The sequence below is a fragment of the Tamandua tetradactyla genome, chromosome 16 (assembly GCF_023851605.1).
Source record: "Tamandua tetradactyla isolate mTamTet1 chromosome 16, mTamTet1.pri, whole genome shotgun sequence".
NCBI lineage: Eukaryota > Metazoa > Chordata > Mammalia > Pilosa > Myrmecophagidae > Tamandua > Tamandua tetradactyla.
The window spans coordinates 7,214,224-7,239,032 of record NC_135342.1 but is presented as its reverse complement, the minus strand read 5'-3'; positions in this window follow the sequence as shown (position 1 = coordinate 7,239,032).

The window sequence follows — 24,809 nt, the reverse complement described above, 5'->3', positions numbered from 1 at the left end:
TGATAGGTAGCAATGTCTAACTGAAGCTTGCAGAAGTGTGACTCCAGAGTAGATTATTGACCCTATTTGAACTCTCTCTGCCACTGATACTTTATTAGTTATACTTCTGTTCCCCCTTTTGGTCAGGAAGGAATTGTTGATCCCACTATGCCAGGGATGGATTCTTCTCTGGAAGTGATCTCCCATGAAGCCAAGGAGACTTTCACCCCTGGATGTCAAGCCCAATGTAGGGGAGAAGGCAATGATTTCACTAGAGAGAATGAGACCACATCTGAGCAACAAAAGCGGGCCTCCAGAAGTAATTCTTAGGCATGACTATAGGTAGTCTAACCTCCTGTTAACTCTTGGCCCTCCCCAATTATTTACTTCTAATGTTGCTTAACAGTATTAAATAAATTAATGTGGTAATTAATTAATTGGTTAATTATGGTGAGAGAATTCATTTATTATTAATAAAAATGATCAAAAGTGTTTTGGGACAAGAAGAATCTCTCCACCTCATAACTACAGCAGGCACAGAGACACATTTCTGCACCATAACCTGCTCAAAGCATCTGATCTGGTCAAGGGTCGCATCACCAATTTTAATAAGATGTTGAGTAAAGGTACTCTGTGAAATAAGAAATTGTGTATAAAGATGCATATCATTTTCAAATCTCCTTTCTCTTGACAGTAGTTGGAAATGTTATCTGAAGATAAATAAATATAAGCCTTAATATAAAATTTTGTAAAACATCTTTAATCTCTTTTAAAAAACCTTATTCCAAAATGTGATATTATTTGCTATTAGGTACATTGGTAACTAATTTATCTATCATAGAAAATCTGTAAATACCTGGAATGTTTCAAACAAGGTGTTTCCATTTCCCTCTTGTACTCATACCTACAGATCTATTACAAAATTCAAACTCTTTATGAAAAGCAAAGTTGTTTCCTGATTCTTCTTTTCCATCACTGTGATTCTGTTGAAGCAACCCATAAGAACCATTAGATTGTGTTTTTAAAGGATGCTGTAATTTCTAGTTTAAAAAACCCTGCAGTATAAAAGTTCCAAATCAGAGAGTAAAATTTAGAATTCATTTTTAAAAAACTTATAAAGCACAGAAGTTAATAGAAATAATTTACAAAGTAGATGAACAGTAAAAAATAACACACACAAATTGGTATATCTAACCCCAAAAATCTATTAATCTCCCCATTAAATATACGTAGAATATTTCTTCCTATTTGGGTAGCATCATTGGCTGACTATATTTAATAATTTTTCAACATACATAACAAACCTTTAGATTAAAATAGAAAAAATGAACAATATGTCATGCATAATTTAAACAATTAAACAACTATCATGACCATCTAAATGTCAAATAAAAAAGAAAATTAGGTTAAATAAAATTGTTACTGTAATTATTATCATTACATTTCTTAATATAATATTTCCAATGCAGTTGTTTTATGGGAAAAATTATCTCCCTGTTTATGCACAAACATATACACATACAAAATACACATGTACACGCACATATCTGTGTATGCGCATATATATGCATTGACAAATATAGGTACATGTGTACCTATATTTGTCAGTATACCACATGTGCATATATATGCATTGACAAATATAGGTACATGTGTACATGTATGTGTGTGTGTCTGTGTGTGTGTATATACAGTCCCATTTGTGCACATTGCTGTGTGATCTAATAGGTGAAAACATATTTCTATGTGCTTTAAGTGAAAGGCCACTGGAAAGTGGTGGAACAGTAGGGAGAAGCTGAGAACCTCAGTATTTGGAGGATAAAGGATGAAGTGGGCAGAGAAAATCAAAGGGTTTAAAGTCATCAGGTAAAGTCACAATTGATGTAAAATACACTGTCATGTTTAAGTATAAGAATGGGCCAGTGTCCAAGGGATTTAAGGGAACTGCTGGCTTTTAATGCTGAAGATGTTAGGTCATGGGAAAGCAGGGGATAATGCAGATGTTGAGATAATGGGCAAAGTTTGGTAAAAAGTAGGAGTGCTTATAATGCATAAAAGACTTAATATCTGTGAGTAATTAAGTAAAATGGTGGCTAGAGGGGAAAAACAAAAGGGTAGGGAGGTCTTGAGCATTATTACTGGCACAAGGCAAAGGTGGAGTGCTGGAAGGGAAGATGGAATTGTGAAAAGTAGTGGGCAGGCCCTGGGAGGCAAAACGAGAACAGGATGATGAAAGCAGCTGGTTAAGAAACTGGGTATGAGTGAGATAAATGGACCAGGAAAAAGTAACAAGAATTTTAGGGTTAGGTGATGAATGGGGATCATTAGGAAGCTGTGGATGCTTGATGGTTGGGGACTAGGGAACTTGAAGGTGAGAAGCAGAGAGGTCTGAAAAATGGTACAACCTCAGTGGAATGGGGAAAATGGGGAAAGTGGAGGGATGGAAGGCATAAAGTCCACTGGATGAAGGAGGAGTCCAATGATAGAAGTCAAGAAGACTCAGATGAATGTAGGGCAGAGTAGAAGAAGCCTAGGAAATATCTAATGGCCACTGGGGTGGTGGGGGAGTTGGTGGAGGTCACTGAGAGAGATAAAGAGACTATAGAAGGTCAGGTTGGAGGGTAGAATGATGATTGCCTCACAAATCACTCCAGATTCAACTTATGAGGCAAAAAACTTGCTTAGAATAAAAACTCATGAAAACCTCCTCAAACTATACATGGAGTAGAGGACTGTGAGTAGGTTGAGAGTAATATTAATAGATATCTTTGCTATGACTCTTGGGGTTAAACACTGGGATATGGTCATTGATGTTGGCTACATTCATCTCAGCCAAGTCCTGTAGTTAGAAGCCTATTATAGAACATGAGGACTTCATAGATGTCAAGGAAATGGCAAGTCAAAGAGTAGATGCTAGCTTCAATATTTAGGTATAAGGGAAGGAGTATTAGCAACAACTTTCATCCTTGCAGCAAATATTCATTAACTGCTTAGAACATTAAGTACAATATTGTGAACAAGGGTATTATACTCATTAAGTTTAAGAAAACATTGGTAAAACACTCACCAACTATCTGCATCTTGTAAGCAGTTCCAGCATGAGGAGAGTTTTAGACATACGGAAATGTTTCAGTGTAAACTCTTACGGCAATAATCTCTTGTTCTGATATATTTTGAGTATTTGGGCTATTAAAAATCATTGTAAAATAACAATTTTCAGTTATATTCAAAGAAAATAAAGTTACTATAAATGACACATAGTATATGTATTTTTTTGAGGGTGTACATGGTCCAGGAATTGAATCTGGGTGTCATGCATGTAAGGCAAGCATTCTAGCACTGAGTCACCCATGCACCCTGTATATGTATTGTGACTTCTACAGTTTGCAGTTCAAATTTTAAAAAAACCTTTTGTTCATTGAAATGTATTTACCATAGAGAAAAGACCATCTTGAGTCTTCAGAATTGTAGGATATTTTAAATACAGAGGCTTAGGAACACACCAGTCATACAGCTCTCCTGTGTGTGAAAAGGGATTCATGAGAAACATGAGATTCTATGCCAGTCTGGCATGTTTGAGCACCATTCCACTCCCCATGTCCTCAGAGCTACCACCTTGCACCTCTCTCTCATATGAAGCCCTCATGGTGACTGTTCACCTCAAGTGCTTTCTGAAAAGGAGATAGGGAGATTAGAGAAGAAAGAACTGACAATACCATCCCAGGCTGCATTCACAGCCCCTGAGCAGATGCTTTTCTGACCACAGTGGCCCTGAGTGTGAACACAGCCATCAAAACAGGGGTATGAGAGAAGTCCAGCCCCATCCTTGCCGAACACAACTGGACATGGGCTCACAACATCCACAAATGTATAAGTACTAATGCTAGCCACTTACCTGACTTCATATTCCGCCCGTGATCCACATTCACAAATAGAAGAACCAATAAATCTATCAAAAGATGATCATTCTCAAAGTATGACCATGAATCTGGAGCTCTAGCATCATAAAGGAAAACTCAAAGGAATACGGATTCTTCCTCCCTGGTCCAGACTTCCACAATCAGAAACCCTGTTGATGGACATTTAGATTCATTCTTTTAAAAGGCCTCTAGGTGAATCCCATATAAGCTTCATTTGAGAGCTTTTATATTAAATTTTAACTGATCCTGAAATGCCATGAGAAAAAATATATACTAGGAAAGATCATGATGTTTGAGGTGAAGTTAATTCTTTTTTCTTGAAAACCGCAAATTATTTTTACAAATAAAAATAATCTGACCCATTACACACACTCTATAAAATCCAAGGGAAAAGGGCAGTGTAACGGTGGCTTAGGGGCAGAATTCTCACCTGCAATGCCAGAGACCTGGGTTCGATTCCCAGAGGCTGCATGTGACCCTGCAAAAAAAAATAATAATTCAAGGAAGAAATCAAAGTTTGAAACTCTGATAACATGAGCACTAGGAAATGCTATCTGAAAATATACTTTAAGAATTCAAGAAAAGTTAAAAAAATATATCCAGTGTCCATCTCCCAGACAGGAAATATCTACAGTAGAGATAGAAATGAATTTCTACCCATCATGAATGAAAGAATGACCCACAAGTAAAGTAATAAAAGGAAAATGGTCAGGGAATTTGTAGATCAGTAAACTCACACAGTGAGTAATGTCCTAAGTTATACCTAGTGTTTTTCATAATAATGTAGAGCCAATCCAGTTGTCACCATTTCACTTACTTACAATTATTAAAAACATTGACCACATACTTGGTCTGTGATGTGGGGAACTGAACACCTCCTCTCCAGTCTTCATGGATGTGGATTTAAACCTCTTCAGAGAAAACTATGCTTACAAGTCCTCAATTTAAAGCTATGAAAATTACGCACATGAACTGACGTCAATATTTACTGTTCATAAAAATGACATTACCTGAGTCTATTCATGGAAGCATTGACAGTGTTTGAAAATAAATATAAATAATAAAACATTGTCATCAGATCAGGCATTAAATGCAAACAGTCAAAAATCCAGTGTAGCTACATGAGCAAAAATTTGATGATATTGAATTAACTCAAAGTACATGTATCAAGGAGATTTTCAAGAAAGCTATTTGCTTGGAAAATACTCTGTACTTGTGTAGAAGTACATTAATTGGGTACAGAATAATAGCTAATTTAAAAGTCTGTGTAGATGTTCCCTTAAGGAAAATGCTTGGGAATGAGAAACAACAAGGTGTGGATGAGTTTTTCAGCTGTGCACACTGATGATAAAATAGCGGTGCAGAGGAAAATTAAACCCCGAAGAAATTATCACAGCAAACCTTGGACTAACAGAAGATGATTTGATCACACACAATAGTGCTGTCTTGATTACATTAGCATGAATAAGACATTGCCTTTAGGCAGCAAAAAAGTCCACCTGGAGAGGGAGTTTTCCACCCACCTCATCCTTTCCGGATCTTACTCACAACCCCATTGTGATCAATGGATTTGTCCAGTTTCCACAATCTCGACTTCTAAAGACAGGTGTGGAGAATATTTTCCCTTTCCCTTGAGTTCCAGATTTCATTGTCCAGGAATTAAGCAAATGGCAGATAGCTATTTTGGGAAGGTTTTTAGCATTACTTAACTTGTTAATTGTTTGATACTATTTGTCAGCATAGAATCAGATTCAAAATTGGCAGGGAATTTGCACCAATGAATTGAGGAGTGAGGATGAAAAGGAGAGTTATTCTACTGATTTGTTTTTTTCAATACAATCTTGCCTCTACTTAAATTGAGGACCAATGGGCCAGAGGATGAGATCAGTGACAGGAAGAAACATGAGAAAGTGGCTCAAATGGCAGTTTTTATGGGAATGCTTCAGATTAGGAAGCATAGGCCTGTAGCTTGTGAACAGGAATAGGTTGTCAGGAAAATCTCCTCAAATTGAGAATGCACTCATCTCATGTGCACAACAAGTTAAATTGGAACATTTAATATTTATAAGAGACCTTTAAGAACAGTTAGAGGCTGCATAATATATTAAAGACAAATTGAAGAAAATGATAGACTCTCAGCATGATCAGGATATTTCCTAGCCTGTGTACTCATAGAACAACTTGTATTCTATGACATAGCTGCTTCCTAAGTTTATTTCCAAGGTATTCAATGCATTAGTTCATCTAATTTGTCTGTACTACCCTCACCCCAATCTGAGAATTGTTTATGGACAGGTCACAATGGACATTCCCTACTATTCTCCTTCTTAATCCAAGATTTCCATCTTTACCAGGATCAATAGCTCAAGAGTGGGTACAGGGAAAGGATCCAGATGGTTCATAAGAGACCACATTAGCAGTGTCAGTATTTCTGGTCATGGGGAGGCTTAAAGTTGCAACATTCTCTAATAGTAGAATTGAGGGATTACATGATCTATCATTGGTCAGCAAATGCATTACATTTTACACTTTTAAAAGAGGGTGCAAAACTCTAAGACCTCATTTATGATAGTGTGCAAATGTTAACTTCAGAAATATATTATTGCAATATATATTTTCATAATATTTCAAATAATAAAAAACAATCATGAACATTTTTCATCTCCAAACAAGGAAGTGTCTGAACCCTACTTTGGTGATGGTGGTGGCACAATATACTATAATCTCCAAAGCATTAAATGACACAGGATAACAACAAGATATGTTCAAATAAACTTTTAGTTTCTACGCTGCCAGAATGCAATATACCAGAAGTGGAATGGCCTTTGAAAGGGGGATGCTAATAAGTTACAAGGTGACAGTTATAAGCCAGTGGAAATGTCCAAACTAAGGCATGCAGTGACAGACACCTTAAGTCAAGCAAGGCTGATGCATCAACAACACCTCTGTAAGCTCAGAGTTCCTTCCTCCTGGGCTCCATGACTATCAGGCTCTGTTCCCCTGAAAGTTCCTCAATTTGCTTCTCCAGGGCTGGATTTCATCTCTTGGCTTCTCCTGCCTCTCTCCAGCTTCTGGCTTGCTTAACATCTCATGACACTTTCTGCTGGGCTCCAACCACCTCCAAACATCCATACCTCCCTTCTCTATGGGTCCACATCTGTCAGCTCTACTGTGAAGTGTCACTCAGCTCTGGAGTCTTCTGTCATTTCTCTATGCTGTGCCATTTGAGGTTTCCCCCAAATGCTTTCACTTTAAAAGGATTCCTATAAACTAATCACAAAACACCTGAAATGGGGTCTAATCTAATCTCATCTAATCAAAAGTTAATCCCACACAATTGGGTGTGCCTTATCTCAGTGGAGATAAGCTAATCAATTAACAACCTGTAGTGCAGACAGGGTTTAAAAGGAAGGGCTGCTCCCACAAGGTCTGATCCATACTAAAACAGGGCTTTTCCATGGAACATATTTTCAAACCAGCACAAAACTATGCAATATGCTTTCAATGAAATACCACTAAATTATAAAGAATAACCCAATGATCTATATGAGAACATGCACCTATATCATAGGTAACATTTGGAGTGAAATGAACTAGTATCAGTAAGTCTTTCCTGCACAATTAAATTAACATGACATTGTGAAAAACAGAAACCTATGTTGTCAGAAATCAGATCAGTTTTCCTGGATATGAGGTTGGGAGGAGATAGTGATTTCCAAGAGACAGGAGGAAAATCTTTGCGGTCATGAAAAACCTCTATATCTAGAGTGTGATGATGGCTATAGCACTATATGAATTTCTCAAACTCTTAGAAATGAACGCAAAAACAATTATGAAATCTACATTATGTAAATTAAGCTGATATGTCATAGTTTGACATCATTGTTACGTTGTCAGAAATGCCATAAGGATGACCATAGAAATAGGTCAATGACATTTAGTTTGTTAAAGATGCTTGAATGCAATTTGTAGGAAGTTGAATGGCTTTTATTTAAGGTCTTTATCCAGCTACAAGTTTATAGATGTAAAGTCTTAAAAATATCCAATCTAAGTCACCCCAGAAAGAACAGCTTGTCTTCAAAGGAAGGCCGAATAGCCTTTGGAATTTCTCTATCAGCTGGGAAGGCATGTGTCTGGCATCTGAGGTCCTTACTTCACTCCTCCAGCCAAAACTCGGTATTCCAACTTTCTGAGCATCTCATGGTAACATGCCCATGTCTGCTGTCCTTTGGCTCCTGTTTTATCTGCATTAAGGTAATGGTCCCAGTGGCCACCCCTCTGACCATCTCTTTGTCTCCAATCATCTCCAAATGTCTGCCTCTCTGTCAGCTTTGACCTTTCTCTCTTTCTCCATGAGTGCTTGAAAAGACTCCAGTAAACTAATCAAGACACACTATGAATGGAGGGAGGCACATCTCACTTAATCAAAAGTTGATGCCCTTTTGGCATCTCTCTATGGAAATGATCTGATCAAAATTCCCACCCCTACAATAATGAATCAGGACTTAAGAACACGGCTTTTCTGATGTACATAAAATGTTGAAACTGCAAAAAATGACCATTATCTGTATTGAAATAAACAGTTTCTTTCTTAGATTTTTGTAATTTATTAAGGAACTGTGTCTAAAAATCTTCCCTGGGACATCTGTATATTTTTGAGCATGTGCAGGATGTTGTTCCCACTGCAAGAGCTGTGTCAAGTGGGGATGAGGATTGCCTACATCTCTGTTCAAGCCTAGTCAGATCCACTGATGTTGCTGGCTTCTGATTCTCCATGGAAGGAATGGGCCCTTTGCCCCCCAGAAGAGGCCTAAGCTACATCTCCATTCTGCATTAGATCCTGAGAATTGGACAGTTGGGTTGGGATGGGCCAGGCATTGGCTGGGTAACATAGGCTACCTCAGTGGCCATGGCATTGAACTTCTGTGCTGCAATGCACAGAGGTCCCCAGAGATAGGTGAGTGCAGAGAGCTGCACCCTGGTCAAAGGGGAATGTACCTGCTGGTCCCAAATCTCTTCCATGTCTTGATAAATGTCCTCAGACAAAGCTTGCAGAAAGGATACCAGGCTCTTTCTAAGAGGCAGGGGTTGATTTCCCAGGGACTTGGATTCAAACCCCCTGTGGTGCACAGTGTATGACCTTGAGTGTCCAGTCTAACAATCATCTTGGCTCTTCTGGATCTTGCTATCATCACCAGAATTGGAGGCCTTTCTTTCCTTCCTTCCAAAAGTCATGCTGTGTTCAGTGACCAGACAAAGCCCTGTGGGAAAAGTTTGTGTGGGAGTCAATGGCCTGACTGCACTTTCAGGTATCTCACCATGAGCCATTTCCAAAACCCCAGGAACACCCCCTCCTTCCCGGTAGCAAGACCCATCCTCAGCCCCCAATGCTGTGTGGATTCTGGCATCTGAAAAAACACACTTAAGCCACCCATGCCCGGGATAGATATATCTGCTTGCCTGCCTGTAGTCCTTGCCACCTAAAAGTAAGATCCTACCTGATTGACCAGGCTTGATGCCCTGGTTAGCGACTTTTCTCTTTCTATATTTCTCTCTATGAGAGCTGCCCTCTGCTTCTGTGGGTCAAGGGGGAGTGTATGAATGCCTGTAAGTGAACACTGCACAAAGACTGGTTTAACTGGAATAGACAAGTAACTATATTTGCAAATGTGCCCATTTGCCTGAGTAACCACCTGTTCCCCAGAGTCCATGGTCAGCAAACCCCTGACTGTCAGTGAGCTCCCAGCTCACTGCCCAAGGGCTCTGAATCACCTCAGGCCATGGACCTCCTTGTGAGAGAAGAATAATATCCTAGCTGAAATCCCTATGCAGCCATTTCTCATTTGGACCTTGTTTTCTTAGAATAATTCCTTAACAGTCTTTTCAAGGAACCAAGACTCCTAGTCCATTCCTGTTCCATATATCCGGGTCGTTCACTCAAGGAGCTTGTTCATCTTTTACTGACAGTTGAAGCAGGGGCATAACATTCCACGTGAGGATTTCCACATTTCTCAAAGCACACTGAAGACTCTAACATCACTGTTCCATTCTTTCCCCTAAATATAAATCTGTGCAAACATGTGTGGGTCTGCATATTTGCCTGCATCACTCCTTCCAACTTTGTACGAATATCCCAAGGCCCTACCTTGTTTTTGGATTTGGCTCTCACTTGGCCTGCATGAGACAGTCTTGTCTTCTCTGTCATGTAAGTTTTCTTCCATATCTAAGCTCTTTGCCTTAAAAGTGTCATGTTGGAAAGGTGGCTGTTCTACAGCCCTTTGGTGGAGGGTCAATGAGGGTTCACTCTCCAGTTTACGTGCTGATCTTTGAGCCCAGTGGCAAGCTCCTCTCTCTTCCTGGTCCAGAATCATAGAGAAGGGTGGCCTGAAAGACCTGCCTTTTATTAGCTTCTCAAACAACAGGGTGTGGCTTGCTCTGACTGGTTGTGAACATTCCTCTGCCCACATCTTCCCCATCCCCCATTCATCAGTACCTCAGCTGGTTTGTGATTGGAATGTTTCTGGTTTTACTCATACTCTGAGGTCAGACACAGAGAAAGTCAGAGATATGAAGGGTCTGGTCATGACATCAAAAGTCAGGAGAACAGAGCCAGTGGGCAAGAGAAGAAGGATGTCAGGGTCTCATCCCAATCTCATCTACAGTCCAAACCCTACAGCTTTTCTGCAACATCCTCCACCATGGAATGGGAACTGAGGGCCATAGGATTGTCAAAATGTAAAGTCAAAAATCTGAAACATTCCCTTTATGTTGGTAGAGTATTGTCCATTTATTTTTGACCCTCTTGTCTCCCATAATTACAGCCCATATAATGTAAAGGAAAATTTATCTTCAAAACATAAGTGCAGGTCAAAATCCCCAATCATAGGCTGTGATTTGATGACACTCCAAGGCTTGAAATAAAAGGAGATTCTACCAAAAATCTGGAAACACTGGATTCCATCTGAGGAAAATTTACACATCAATGGTGCCAATGAACAAATTTCAAAAATACCAAACATTGTTGAGAAAACAACACTAGCTATGAAGTATAAATAATTGTTGGAAGCATATTTGTGGTAGTGATATGTTTATTTACTTCCAAACTTTAAAACTGGAATTCTAACCATTCACAAAATTTAAGAAATAGGAGAGAAATGCTGACAGAATTTGGTCAGTCTTGCATCATCCATTCCAAACATCTCCATTGGCCAGGGGGAATGGAGCTGGAATAATTTAATCAAACCTTGATCTATGTTGCTTCTCTCATGATTGAAAAGTCAACACAATTCACAATACATTATTAAAACAGATAAATCTATATATTCTATCCTGTTGTTTTACTGACCGGAGACCTAAAATTATCCCACATTATAATTATTTTGTAAACTTTTAGGATTGGCATATTGATTAGTATCATGATCAATGTAATGGTAAATTCTCAGTTAATATATGCAGATTTAAAAACTTACATATAGAGAAAGAACCATAAATTTCATATAGAGCACAGAAGAATCATTGTACTCAAACCTTAGAGCATACCTAATGAGTTGCATGGCCATGCATTGATGAACTTAAAAACAGGTCAACCCAGAAGGACACCTACCATACCTTTTCTCATTGTCACTGTATTGACACACAAAGTCAGTTTTCTGAGCCATAAAATAATTATGGGAGCTTTCCATTAGTGTCTGGTGATGTACTCATCTACTTGTCAATGTAAGCAAATATTATAAAACTCTGGTATTATTAAGCATAGTGTTCAGTACAATTCCTGAGTACAGAAACAATTCACTGATATCAAAGACATTGAAATATATTTCAAAACAAATAAAATACACATTAGAGGATGGAATATCAATGACAGAATTCCAAATTTGGATAGTTCATTGTCTGGCTTTACTCTTGAGTTTGGAAGAGGTTTAGGAAGAGAATTATAAACTATTTCACATTGACATGATGGAATATTTAAATAATTTAAGTTTGCCATTTTTCATTACTAGGAATAAAAAGGTTTATTTTCCCAAACCAATGTGTAATTTGGTCAATTCCAATCAAAAGTTTTTTTTCTGAGACTATGACAATTCAATTTAAAATTTTTCAAAAAGATGCATGTACATTAGAAAAGAAAGAATTGTGAAAAATTGAGTGAAAGAATATTCATACCACACACCACACTCTATTCTAACAAACTTCAAAGAAGAAGACGGTGATGGCATAATTATGAATGAAACAGGAAAAACAGCCCTGACAGTGATATTCTTACATAAGAAACACTGAAATGTCCAAGGTAGCTTGCATGCCTATAAGAAAATAATGGATTTCTCAATAAACAAGGATAAAAAAGAAGTTTCAATACATTCTACATCATTTCATTTACTTCAGAAGTTTCACATATATCAAGGGCTAAGAATGAAACTGACAAACATGAAAAGAGTTTGTCAAAGTTTAAAATTTTAGATGATGTCAAAGATGGATATATTTTTAAGAAGATAGAAATTCCAAGGAGGAGGGGAGATGCAATGTAAGTCAGAGGCAAAATTCTTGCCTGCCATGCTGGAAGACTGGATTCTATTCCCAGAATCTGCTATTGCCAAAAAAAAAACAAGGATGAAATTAAAGTTTGGAGCTCTGATAACATGAACTCTAGGAAATGATCTCTGAAACTATATTTTAAAGACATGAGAAAATGAAAGGATATATTTCTACTGCCCATCTCTTAGACAGGAAATGTCTCCAGTAGAGATAAAAATGAACTTCTACCCACCAGGAATGAAGGAATGACCCACAAGTAAAGTAATAAAGGAAAATGGGCAGGAATTTGCAGACCAGTAAACTCATACAGTGAGTAATATCCTATGTTATATACAGTGTTTTGAATAATAATGCAGATGCCAATTCAGTTGTTCATTTCACTTGCTTAAAATTATTCAAAATCCCAAAATACATTTAGTCCATGATGTGGGAAACTGAACTACCCCTCCCCAGGTTTCATGGAGGTGTATTGTTTAAACCTCTTCAGAGAAAACTATGGTCACAAGTCCTAAATTTAAAGATGTGAGAAGTACATGCATGAATTAATGCCCTCATTTCCTGTTTATAAAAAGGACATCACCTGAGTCTATTCATGGTGGCATTGACAGTGGATGAAAATAATAGGACAGAGTAAAACACTGTCATGAGATCAGTCATTAAATGCAAACAGTCAACAATCTAGGATAGCTACATAAGCATAAATTTGATGAAGTGGGATTAAGTGAAAGTACATGGATCAAGGAGACTTTCCAGAAAATTATTTGCTTGGAAAATACTACATAGTGGTACACCATATATTCACTTGTATAGAGGTACATTAACCAGGCACAAAATAGCATCTAATGTTAAAAGGGAAGGAAGATGGTTTTCCATAGGAAAAATGTTTGGGAATGGAAAATAACAAGATGTAGGTGATTGTATCTGTTGCACACACTGATGATATAATAGCAGTGCAGAGGAAAATTAAACCCTAAAGAAATTATCACAGCAGATCTTGGGCTAGCAGATGATGATTTCATCACACAGGAGAGTGCTGTCTTGATTACATTAACATGAATGCAACAATGCCTTTAGGTGGCAAAAATCCACATGGAGAGGGAATTTCCAATCTACCTCACCATTTCTGGATATCACTGGGAATCCTACTGTGTTCTATGGATTTTCCTAGTTTCCATAACCTCAGCTTCTGAAGACAGGTAGGGAGAATGTTTCCCTTTCCCTTGAGTGCCAGACTTCATTGCCCAGGAATTAAGCAAATGACAGTTATATTGTGAAGGGGTAACCCTCAAGTGCTTAATTTTTAAGTACTATATCTCAGGATAGAATCGGATTCAAAATTTGCAAGGAATTTTCATCAATGAAATCAGAAGTATGGATCAACAAGAGACTTCTGCTTCTGGTTTGGATTTTTTAACACAATCTTGCATCCACTTAAATAGTGGACCAATGGGCCAGAGGATGAGATCAGCAACAATAAGAAACATAAGAAGGGGGCTTGACTGGAACTTTCTAAGGGAATGCTTCAGATTAGTAAGCACAGGTCTGTGGGCTTCAAAGAAGAAGGTGCTGATGGTAAATTATGAATTAAATAGGAAAATAGCACTGTCTATGGTATTGTTACATCATACAAACTAAAATGTCAAAGGTAGCTTGGCATGTGCATAAAGAAACAATGGATTGCTGAATGAACATTGATTACCAGGAATCCTCTGTACTGGTTTGGTTTTGTTAATGCAATCTTGTATCAACTTTAATTGAGGAAAAATGGGAAAGAGGATGAGATCAGTGACAGGAGGAAATGTAAGCAGGTGACTTGACTGGCAGTTTATTGGGGAATGCTTCAAATTAAGAAGCACAGGTCTGTGGGCTTCAAAGTAAAAGACTGTGGCAGTATAATTATGAATGAAACAGGAAAAATAGCCATTACCATGACACTGTAATTTAATGAAAAACAAAATGTCCAGGGTAGCTTGGCATGTCCATAAAGGAACAATGGATTGCCAATATACATGGACGAAAAGATGTTTAATTATATTCCACAGTATATTATTAAGATAAAGAAGTTTCACATATATCAAGGGTGAGGAATGAAATAGGCCAACATGAAATAGACTGTAAAAGTTTAGAACATTAGATGTTGTCATGGATGGATACATTTTTAAGAATATAGAAATTCCAAGGGGTTGGGTGGCAGAATGGTGACTCAGTGGTAGAATTCTTGCCACCCATGCTGGAGATCTGGGTTCTATTCTCTGAATCTGCCTGGACCAAAAAAGAAAACTAAGGGTGAAATAAAAATTGAAGCTCTGATAGCATGAACACGAGAAATGATGTCTCAAAACATGCTTTAAGGATGTGAGAAAATGAAAGGATATATTCTACTGCCCATCTCCCAGACAGGTAATGTCTCCAGAAGAGCTAAAAAGGAATTTCAACCCATCATGAATGAAGGAATGACCCACAAGGAAATTGATAAAAGGAAAATGGGCAGGGAATTTGTAGAGCAGTAAACTCATACAGCGTGTAATGTCCTATGCTATATAGAGGGTTTTGAACAATAATGTAGATGTCATTTCAGTTGTCACCACTTCACTTGCTTACAATGATTCAAAATCCTGACAACATCGTGGTCTGTGATGTGGATATCGAAATCCTTCTCTCCAGGCTTCACAGATGTGTATTTGTTTAAACCTCTTCAGAGGAAACTATGGTCACAAGTCCTGAATTAAACATGTGAGTAGTATATGCATGAATTGACGTCCTCATTTTCTGTTCATAAAAAGGACCTTACCTGAGTCTATTCATGGTAGCATTGACACAGGAAAACAACTGGAAAGAGGAAAACACAGTCATGAGATCAGACATTGAATGCAAACAGTGAAAAATCCAGGATATCTACATAAGCATATATTTGATGACACTGGATCAACTGAAGGTGCGTGTATCAGGGAGACTTCCCAGAAAGTTATTTGCTTGGAAAAAACTATGGATTGGTACACCGTATATTTACTTGAATAGAGGTACATTAATTAAGCACAAAATAACATCTAATGTTAAAAGGAAATGAAGATGGGCTTCCATAAGAAAAATGTTTGAGTATGGAAAACAACAAGATGTAGGTGATTGTCTCACATGCACACATGGATGATATGAAAGCACTGCAGTGGAAATTAAACCCAAAAGAAATTATCAAAGCACAACTGGGACTAGCAAAGATGATTTGATCAGATACAATAGTGCAGTCTTGATTACATTAGCATGAACACAACAATAACCTCAGGCAGGAAAACTCCACAAGCCGAGAGAATTTCCCATCTACCTTGCCCTTTTGGGATCTCACTGGAACCCTGCTGTGATCTATGGATTTGCAGATTCTCCACAACCTCAGGTTCTTAACAGAGGTAGGGAGAATATTTGCTCTTTCCCATCAGCTCCAGACTTCACTGCCCAGGAATTAAGCAACTGACATTTAGCTATATTGCAAAGGGTTTTAGCATTACTTAAGTGGTTAGTTTTTAAATAATATATCTCTGGAGAGAATCAGATTTCAAAATTTGAAGCGATTTTTCATCAATGAAATGAGAAGTCCAGATCAACAGATTTCTGCTACTGGTTTGGTATGCTAAATATCATCTTGCATTCCTTTAAATAGGGCCCAAATTGGCTGGAGGATGAGATAAATGACAGAAGGAAACATGAGATGGTGGTTTGACTGGTAGCTTATAGTGGAATGCTTCAGATAAGGGAGCACAGCTCTGTGGGCTACAAGAAAGGAGGTGGTGATGGCATAATTATGAATGAAACAGAAGAAATAGACTTGACTATGATATCAGTACATAATAAACACTGAAATGTCCAAGGTAGCTTGGCATGTATATAAAGAAATAATGAATTGCTCAAAAGGCATTGACAAAATGATGTTGAATTATACTGTACACCAAATTATTTACATGCAGAAGCTCCACATGTATCAAGGGTGAGGAATGAAGTAGGCCAACATGAAAATAGACTGTCAAAGTCTAGAACTTTTGATGAGGTCACAGATGGATATATCTTTAGAAGGCAGAAATTCCAAGCAGACATCAAGGCAGAATCGTGTGTAAGCGGCAGAATTCTTGACTCCCATGCTACAGCCCTGGGTTCTATTTTCAGAATCTGCCTATGCTAAAACAAAAACCAAGGATAAAATCAAAATGTAATGGTCTGATAACGTGAGCACTAACAATGCTTTCTGAAAATGTACTTTAAGGATGTATAAAATGAAAGGACATAGTTCTACCATCCATCTTTCAGACAGGAAATGTTCCAGGAGATGTAAAAATGAATTTCTACCCATCATGAATGAATGAATGACCCAGAAGTAAAGTAATAAAAGGAAGATGGGCAGGGAATTTGAAGACCGATAATCTCATACTGTGAGTAATGTCCTATGTTGTATGCAGTGTTTTGAAAAATAATGTACATGCTGACTCAGTCATCAGCATTTCACTTGCTTACACTGATTCAAAATTCTGACAGCACACTTGGTCTGTGATGTGGAAACCCAACTCCTCCTCTCCAGACATCACAGATGTGTACCTGTTTAAACCTCTTCAGAAGAAACTATGGTCACAAGTCCTCAATTTAAAGATGTGAGAGGTATACAGATAAATAGACATCCTCGCTTTCTGTTCATAAAAAGGACATTTCCTGTGTCTATTCATGGTTTTGTTGACAGTGGATGAAAATACCTGGAAGGAGGAAAACACTTTAATGAGATCAGACATTGAATATAAGCAGTCAAAAATCCAGGATATCTACATAAGCAAATATGTGATGAAGTTCAATTACCTGAAATTACATGTGTCAAGGAGATGACCCAGAAAGTTATTTGCTTGGAAAATACTACGGAGGGTACACTGCACGTTTACTTATTTGGAGGTACATTAATCAGGCACAAAATAACGTCTAATGTTAGAAGGAAATGAAGATGGGTTTCCATAAGAAAAATGTTTGGGCATGGAACCAAACAAGATGTAGATGATTGTCTCAGATGCACACATTGATGATATAATAGGGGAGCAAAGGAAAATTCAACCCCAAAGAAGTTGAAAAGTAGATCTTGGGCTAGCAGAAAATGATTTGATCACACACAATAATGCTGTCTTGTTTACATTGGCATGAATGTAACAATGTCCTCAGATGGCAAAACTCCACCTGGATAGGGAATTTCCCATCTCCCTCACTCTTTCTGGATCTCACTGGACCCCTTCTGTGATCTCTGGATTTGTCCATCTCCACAACCTCAGCTTCTGAGGATTGGTAGGGAGAATATTTCCCCTTTCCCATGAGTTCCAGACTTCATTTCCCAGGAATTAAGCAATTGACATTTAGCTCTATTGCAAAGGGTTTTATTATTACTTAAATGATCATTTTTAAATACTATATCTCAGGATAGAATCAGATTAAAAACTTGCACCGATTTTTCATCAATGAAATGAGAAGTATGGTTCAACAGGAGACTTCTGATACTAGTTTTGTATTCTTAATACTGTCTTGCCTTCTCTTAAATAGAGCACAAATGGGCCGCAAGATGAGCACAGTGACAGGTGGAAACATAAGACGGTGGCTTGACTGGCAGTTTTTAGGGGAATCCTTCAGATTAGGAAGCACAGGTTTGTGGGATTCAAAGAAGAAGATGGTAATGACATAATTATGAATGAAATCGGAAAAATAGACCTGACCATGAGATTGTTACATATAAACACTGAAATATCCAAGGTAGCTTGGCATGTCTATAAAGAAATAAAGGATTGATCAAAAAAACATGGACAAAATACAGTTGACTTATATTCTCCAGCATATCATTTATATGCAGAAGTTTCACAAATCTCAAGGTTGAAGAATGAAATAGGTTAACATGAAAATACACCATCAAAGTCTAGATCTTTAAATGATATCATGGATGGGTATATCTATAAGAAGATAGAAATTCCAAGGAGGAAGGGTGGCTGTGGCCGAATTCTTGCCTCCCATGCTGGAGCCCTGGGTTCTATTTTTGTAATCTGCCTATGCCAAAATGAAAGCCAAGGATGAAATAAAAATTTGATGCTATGATAACAAGAACACTAGTAATACTTTCTGAAAATATACTTTAAGGATGTGCAGAAATGAAAGGGTATATTTCTACTGTCCATCACCCAGAAAGGAAATATTCCAATAGGGATAAAAATGAATTTTTACCCATCATGAGTGAAGGAATGATCCACAGGAAAAGTAATAAAAGGAAAATCGGCAGGGAATTTGTAGAGCAGTCAACTCATACAGTGAGAACTGTCATGTGTTTTATGCAGTGTTTTGAAAAATAATGTAGATGCCAATTCAGTTTTCAACATTTCACTTGCTTACAATGATTCGAAATTCCAACAACACACTTGATTCGTGATGTGGAAATCCAATTTCGCCTCTCCAGTCTTCACAGATATGTACTTGTTCAAACCTCTTCAGAGGAAATTATGGTTGAAAGTCTTGAATTTAAAGATGTAAGGAGTGTTTCAATGAATTGACATCCTCATTTTCTGTTCATAAAAAGACATTACCTGAGTCTATTCATGGCAGCATTGACACTGGATGAAATAACTGGAAAGAGGAAAACACTGTCATGAGATCAGACATTAAATGCAAATAGTAAAAAATCCCGGATATCTACATAAGCAAAAATTTGATGAATTTGAATAAACTGGAAGTACATGTATCTCGGAGACTTCCCAGATAATTATTTGCTTGGAGAAGACTTTGGAGTGGTACACCGTATGTTTGCTTCTATAGAGGTACATTAATCCTGCACAAAATATCATCCAATGTTAAAAGTAGTGCAGATGGGTTTCCATAAGAAAAATGTTGGGAATGGAACACAAGAAGATGTAGGGAATTCTATCAGCTGCACACACTGATGATATAATAGCAATGCAGGAGAAAATTATACCCCAAAGAAATTATCAAACTGGATCTTGGGCTAGCAGAAGATGATTTGACCACACAATAGCACTGTCTTGATTACATGAGCATGAATGCATCAATATCCTTAGGCTGCAAAACTCCACCTGCAGAGGGAATCTCTCATCTACCTCACCCTTTCTGGATTTCACTGGAAACCCTACTGTGATCTAGAAATTTGCCCAGTTTCCACACTCTCAGCTTCTGAAGACAGGTAGGGAGAATATTTTCCCTTTCCCTTTGGTTCCAGACTTCAATGCCCAGGAATTAAGCAAATGACAGTTAGCTATAATACAAAGGGTTCTGCCATTACTAAACTGGCTAATTTTTAAATACTATATCTCAGGATAGAATTGGATTAAAAATTTGCAAGGATTTTTCATCAATGAAATGAGAATTCTGGATCAACAGGAGACTTCTGCTACTGGTTTGGTTTTCTTAATACCATCCTGCATCCTCTTAAATAGGACACAAATGGGCCAGAGGATGAGATCAGTGACAGGAGGAAACATAAAACGGTGGCTTGACTGGCAGTTTTTAGTAATGCTTCAGATTAGGAAGCACAGGTCTGTGGGCTTTAAAGAAGAAGGTGGTGATGACATAATTATGAATGAAAAAGAAGTAATAACCCTGATCATGATATTGGTACATAATAAACACTGAAGTGTCCAAGTTTGCTTGGCATGTTTATAAAGAAATAATGAATTGCTCAATAAAGATGGACAAAATGATTTTTAATTATATTCTACATCATATCATTTACATACAGAAGTTTCACAGATATCATGGGTGAGGAATGATATAGGCCACCATGAAAACACACTGTCAAAGCTTAGAACTTCAGATGATGTCATAGATGAATATATATTTAGGAAGATAGAAATTCCAAGGCGGAGGAATGGTGGAATGGTGACTCAGTGGCAGAATTCTTACCTGCCATGCCAGAGGCCTGGGTTCCATTCCCAGAATCTTCCAATGCCAAATGAAAACCAAGGATGAAATAAAAATTTGAGCTCTGATAACATGAACACTAGGAAATCCTTTCTAAAAATATACTTTAAGGATGTGAGAAAATGAAACGATATATTTCCTCTGTCCATCTCCCAGACATGAAATGTCTCCAGTAGAGGTAAAAAGTATTTCTACCCATCATGAATGAAGGAATGACCCACAAGTAAAGTAATAAAAGGAAAATGGGCAGGCAGTCTGTAGACTAATTAACTTATACAGTGAGTAATGCTGTATGTTATTTAAATACAGTGTTTTGAATAATAATCTACATGCCAATTCAGTTGTCATCATTTCACTTACTTACAATTATTCAAATCCCAACAACACACTTGGGTCATGATGTTGGAAATTGAACTCCTCCTATCCAGGCTTCATGGATGTTTACTTGTTTAAACCTCTTAAGAGGAAGCTATGGTCCCAAATTCTCCATTTAAAATTGTGAGAACTATACACATGAACTGATGTCCTGATTTTCTGATTATAAAAAGACATTAACTGTGTCTATTCATGGCAGCATTGACAGTGAATAAAAATTACTGGAAAGAGTAAAACGTTGTCATCAGAGCAGACATTAAATGCAAACAGTCAAAAATCCAGTACATCTACACAAGCAAACCTTTGGTGAATTTGAATTAACTGAAAGTACAAGAAGGAGACTTTCAAGAAAGTTATTTGCTCCGAAAACCTATGTGGATGTAGACACTATATTTACTTTTGTATAAGTACATTAATTAGATGCAAAATAACATCTAACTTTAAGAGTAGTTTCAGATGTGTTTCCATAAGAACAATGCCTGGGAATATAAAACAACAAGTTGTAGGTGATTGCATCAGCCATGCACAGTGATGATAAAATAGCAGTGGTGTGGAAAATTAACCCTCCCCCCGAAATTATCAGAGCAAACCTTGGGCTAGCAAAAGATGATTTGCTCACACAATAGTGCTGTCTTGATTACATAAGCATGAATGCAATAATGTCCTTAGGCCACAAAAAGTCCACCTGGAGAGGGAGCTTCCCATTCACCTCACCCTTTCTGGATTTTACTGTCAACCCCACTTTGATTTCTTGATTTTCCAAGTTGCCACAATCTCACCTTCAGAAGATATGTAGGGAGAATATTTTCCTTTTCACTTGAGTTCCAGACTTCACTGCCCATTGTGGTAATTAGGTTCAGGTGTCAACTTGGCCAGGTGAAAATGCCTAGTTTTGTTGCTGTGGACATGCACCAATGGCATGTGAAACTCATCTGTCATTGATTACATCTGCTGTCAGCTAAGAGGCATTCTGGCTGCACTGAATGATGTTTGATTTAATTGGCGGGAAACATAAATAAGAGAGCTCAGCCAAAGCAGCTCAGCATGCCTCATCTCATTACATCTCCAGGCCTCTGGAGATCCAGAAAGGAATAATCCCCTGAAAGTTGGTGGAACACAGAAGCCTTGAGAGAAGGCCAGCAGAGATTGCCCTGTGCCTTCCTGTGTTAAGAAAGAGCCTCAGTTGAAAGTTAGCTGTCTTTCCTCTGAAGAAGTATACTTTCTTAAATAAGACCCCCTTTATTAAAAGCCAATCCATCTGTGGTGTGTTGCATTCTTGCAGCTTTGGCAGACAAAAACACCCAGGAAATAAGGAAATGACAGGTATCTATATTGGAAAGTTTTTTAGCATTACTTAAGTTGTTCATTGTTTAATATTATATGTCAGAACAGAATTGGATTCCAAATTTGCAAGGAATTTTCACCAATGAAATTAGAAGTGAGGATCAACAGGAGACTTCTGGTATTGGTTTATTTTTTCAATATAATCTAGCATCCACTTATCTGCTTGCCTGCTTGTAGTCCTCACCACCTAATTTTAAGATCCTACCCAGTTGACACTGCATTTCATATGAGGAAAATTTACACATTAACATTGTCAATGTTTATATTTCAAAGATGTGAAAAATTTTACTGAAAATAACACCAGTAATGAAGTACAAATAATTTTTGGAAACATTTGTCAAAGTGATGCATTATTTATATTCAAAATTTAAAAATGGAATTCTAATCATTTGTAAAATTAAAGAATAGGAAAGAAACTCTGACAGCATTTGACCAGTTTTCTTTCATTCATTCCAAACATCTGCATTGGCTAGGGTGAATGGAGCTCAGATCATTTAATGCAAATCTTTGCCTTATTTCACTTCTCTTATAAGTAATTCCTATCTTATGAATGTTTTTGCTGTCAATTAATCTCTCATTAAAAATCATGAGCTTTAGAGTCAATACAATTCCCACTACACTATTAAAACAGAAAAGGCTATATATATTTTTGCTGTTGTTTTATGGAGCCAATACCATAAAGTGTTCAACATTATAATTATTTAGTAAACTTTTAAGTTTGGCATAGCCATTAATGTCATCATCAGGTTAACGGCTAAATAATAATTTAAAATATACAGATTTTGAAACTATGATAAAGAGAAAGAACCATGAGTTTTATATGGAACACATCAGGATCTCTGTACTGAAACTTTAGAGCACACCTGATGATTCATAATAATAGATTAATGACATTAAAGACAAGTTAACAGAAAATGCAGGCAAAGAATGGAAAACAAATATTTTATCAGTAAAAAAATAACTATCAGGGCTTTTCTTTAGTGACTGATGGTGCAATTATCTACTTGTAAATGTAATCAAGGATGATAACATTCTGGTGTTATTAAATTTCAAGTTCAGCACAAGTCCTGGGTACAAAAAAAAGTGCAAAAATCAAAGGCAGTTACATATATTTCCTAACTATTAAAATACCATTTAGAAGATGTAATGTTAAAGATTGCAGTCGAAATTCATAAGCTCAGAGTCTAGCTCTCATCTTAAGCTCAAAAGAGGTTTAGGAAGAGAATTATAAAATATTCCACATTAACATGATAGAACATTTAAATACTTTGAGAGTTACATGTTTCATTAGTTCAAACCACAATGCTTTTCTTCCCAAACTAATGTATAATTTAGTCAATTCCAATCAAAAATATTTTTTTTTCTGAGAGTAGGACAAGGCAGTTGTAAAACTTCTCAAAAAGATATATGTAAAACAGCAAAGACAAAATAAAGAAATAATAGTGTGAGGAATTTCCCTGCCAAACACCAAACAATATTCTAATAAACCTCTTTTTTTTTCATAGGCAGGCACCAGGAAATGAACCCGGGTCTCCAGCATAGCAGGTGAGAACTTTGCCACTGCACCACCATTACCCTCCCTCTAATAAATTTTTAAGAGGATTTTGGTAGTGTAGTTATGAATGAAACAAGGAAAGTAGCCCTGAAAGAGTTATTCTCACATAACGAATATAGAAATTTCAGAGTTGAATTTCATGCCTGTAAGGAAATAATGAATTGTGCATTAATCAAAGATGAAAACAAGTTTAATTATATTCTCCCTCATATCATTTATATACAGAAGTTTCACATGTATCTAGGGCCATCTATGAAATTGTAAAATAAGAAAACAGTCCATTTAAGTTTAGAACTTTGGATTATGTCATAGAGGGATACTTCCTTAAGAAGATATAAAATCCAAAGTTGAAACCAATTCTCAAATATCTGATAACATGAATGCTAGGAAATGCTGTTGGAGAACACACTTAAAGGACTCCAGAATATGGAATAATATATTTCCTGTCTGTCTCCCAGAAAAGAATTATCTCCAGTGTGCATAGAATGAATGCCTACCCACCATGAATGAAGTTAATGAAAGAATGACCCATAAGAAAAATAATCAAAGAATAATGGGCAGGCAATTCATAGAGCAGTAAACTCATATGGTGAATAATAACATGCTATATACAGTGTTGTTAATAATAATGTAAATGCAAATTCAGCTGACACCATTTCACTTACAATAACTAATAATCCTGACAACACTGGGTCCATTATGTGCGGAATTGGATTCCCTTCTAGGCTGTGGACTTGTATTAGTTTAAAATTCTTCAGGGGAAAATATGGTCACATCCTAAAATTGAGGATGTGAAAACTATGCCCAGAAATTCAAGTTCCTAATTTTGATTCTTAAAAATGAAATTACCTAAGTATATTCATGGTAGCATTTACAGTTGATTAAAATGACTGGAAACAACAAAACATTTTCACAAGGTCAGACATTAAAAAACAAATAATAATCCAGTGTATCTACCAAAGTAAAAATTTCATTAAATTGAATTAACTGAAGATACATGTATCATCAAGAGGACTTTCCATATAGTTATTTGGTTGGAAAAGCAATATGTACAATTAGTCACTATAATTACCTGTGTATGCATAATTTCATCATGTGCAACACAATGTATAGTATTAAAAATATATGCAGACATATTTCCATATGTAAGATGCTTGGGAATGGAAAAAAAACAAATC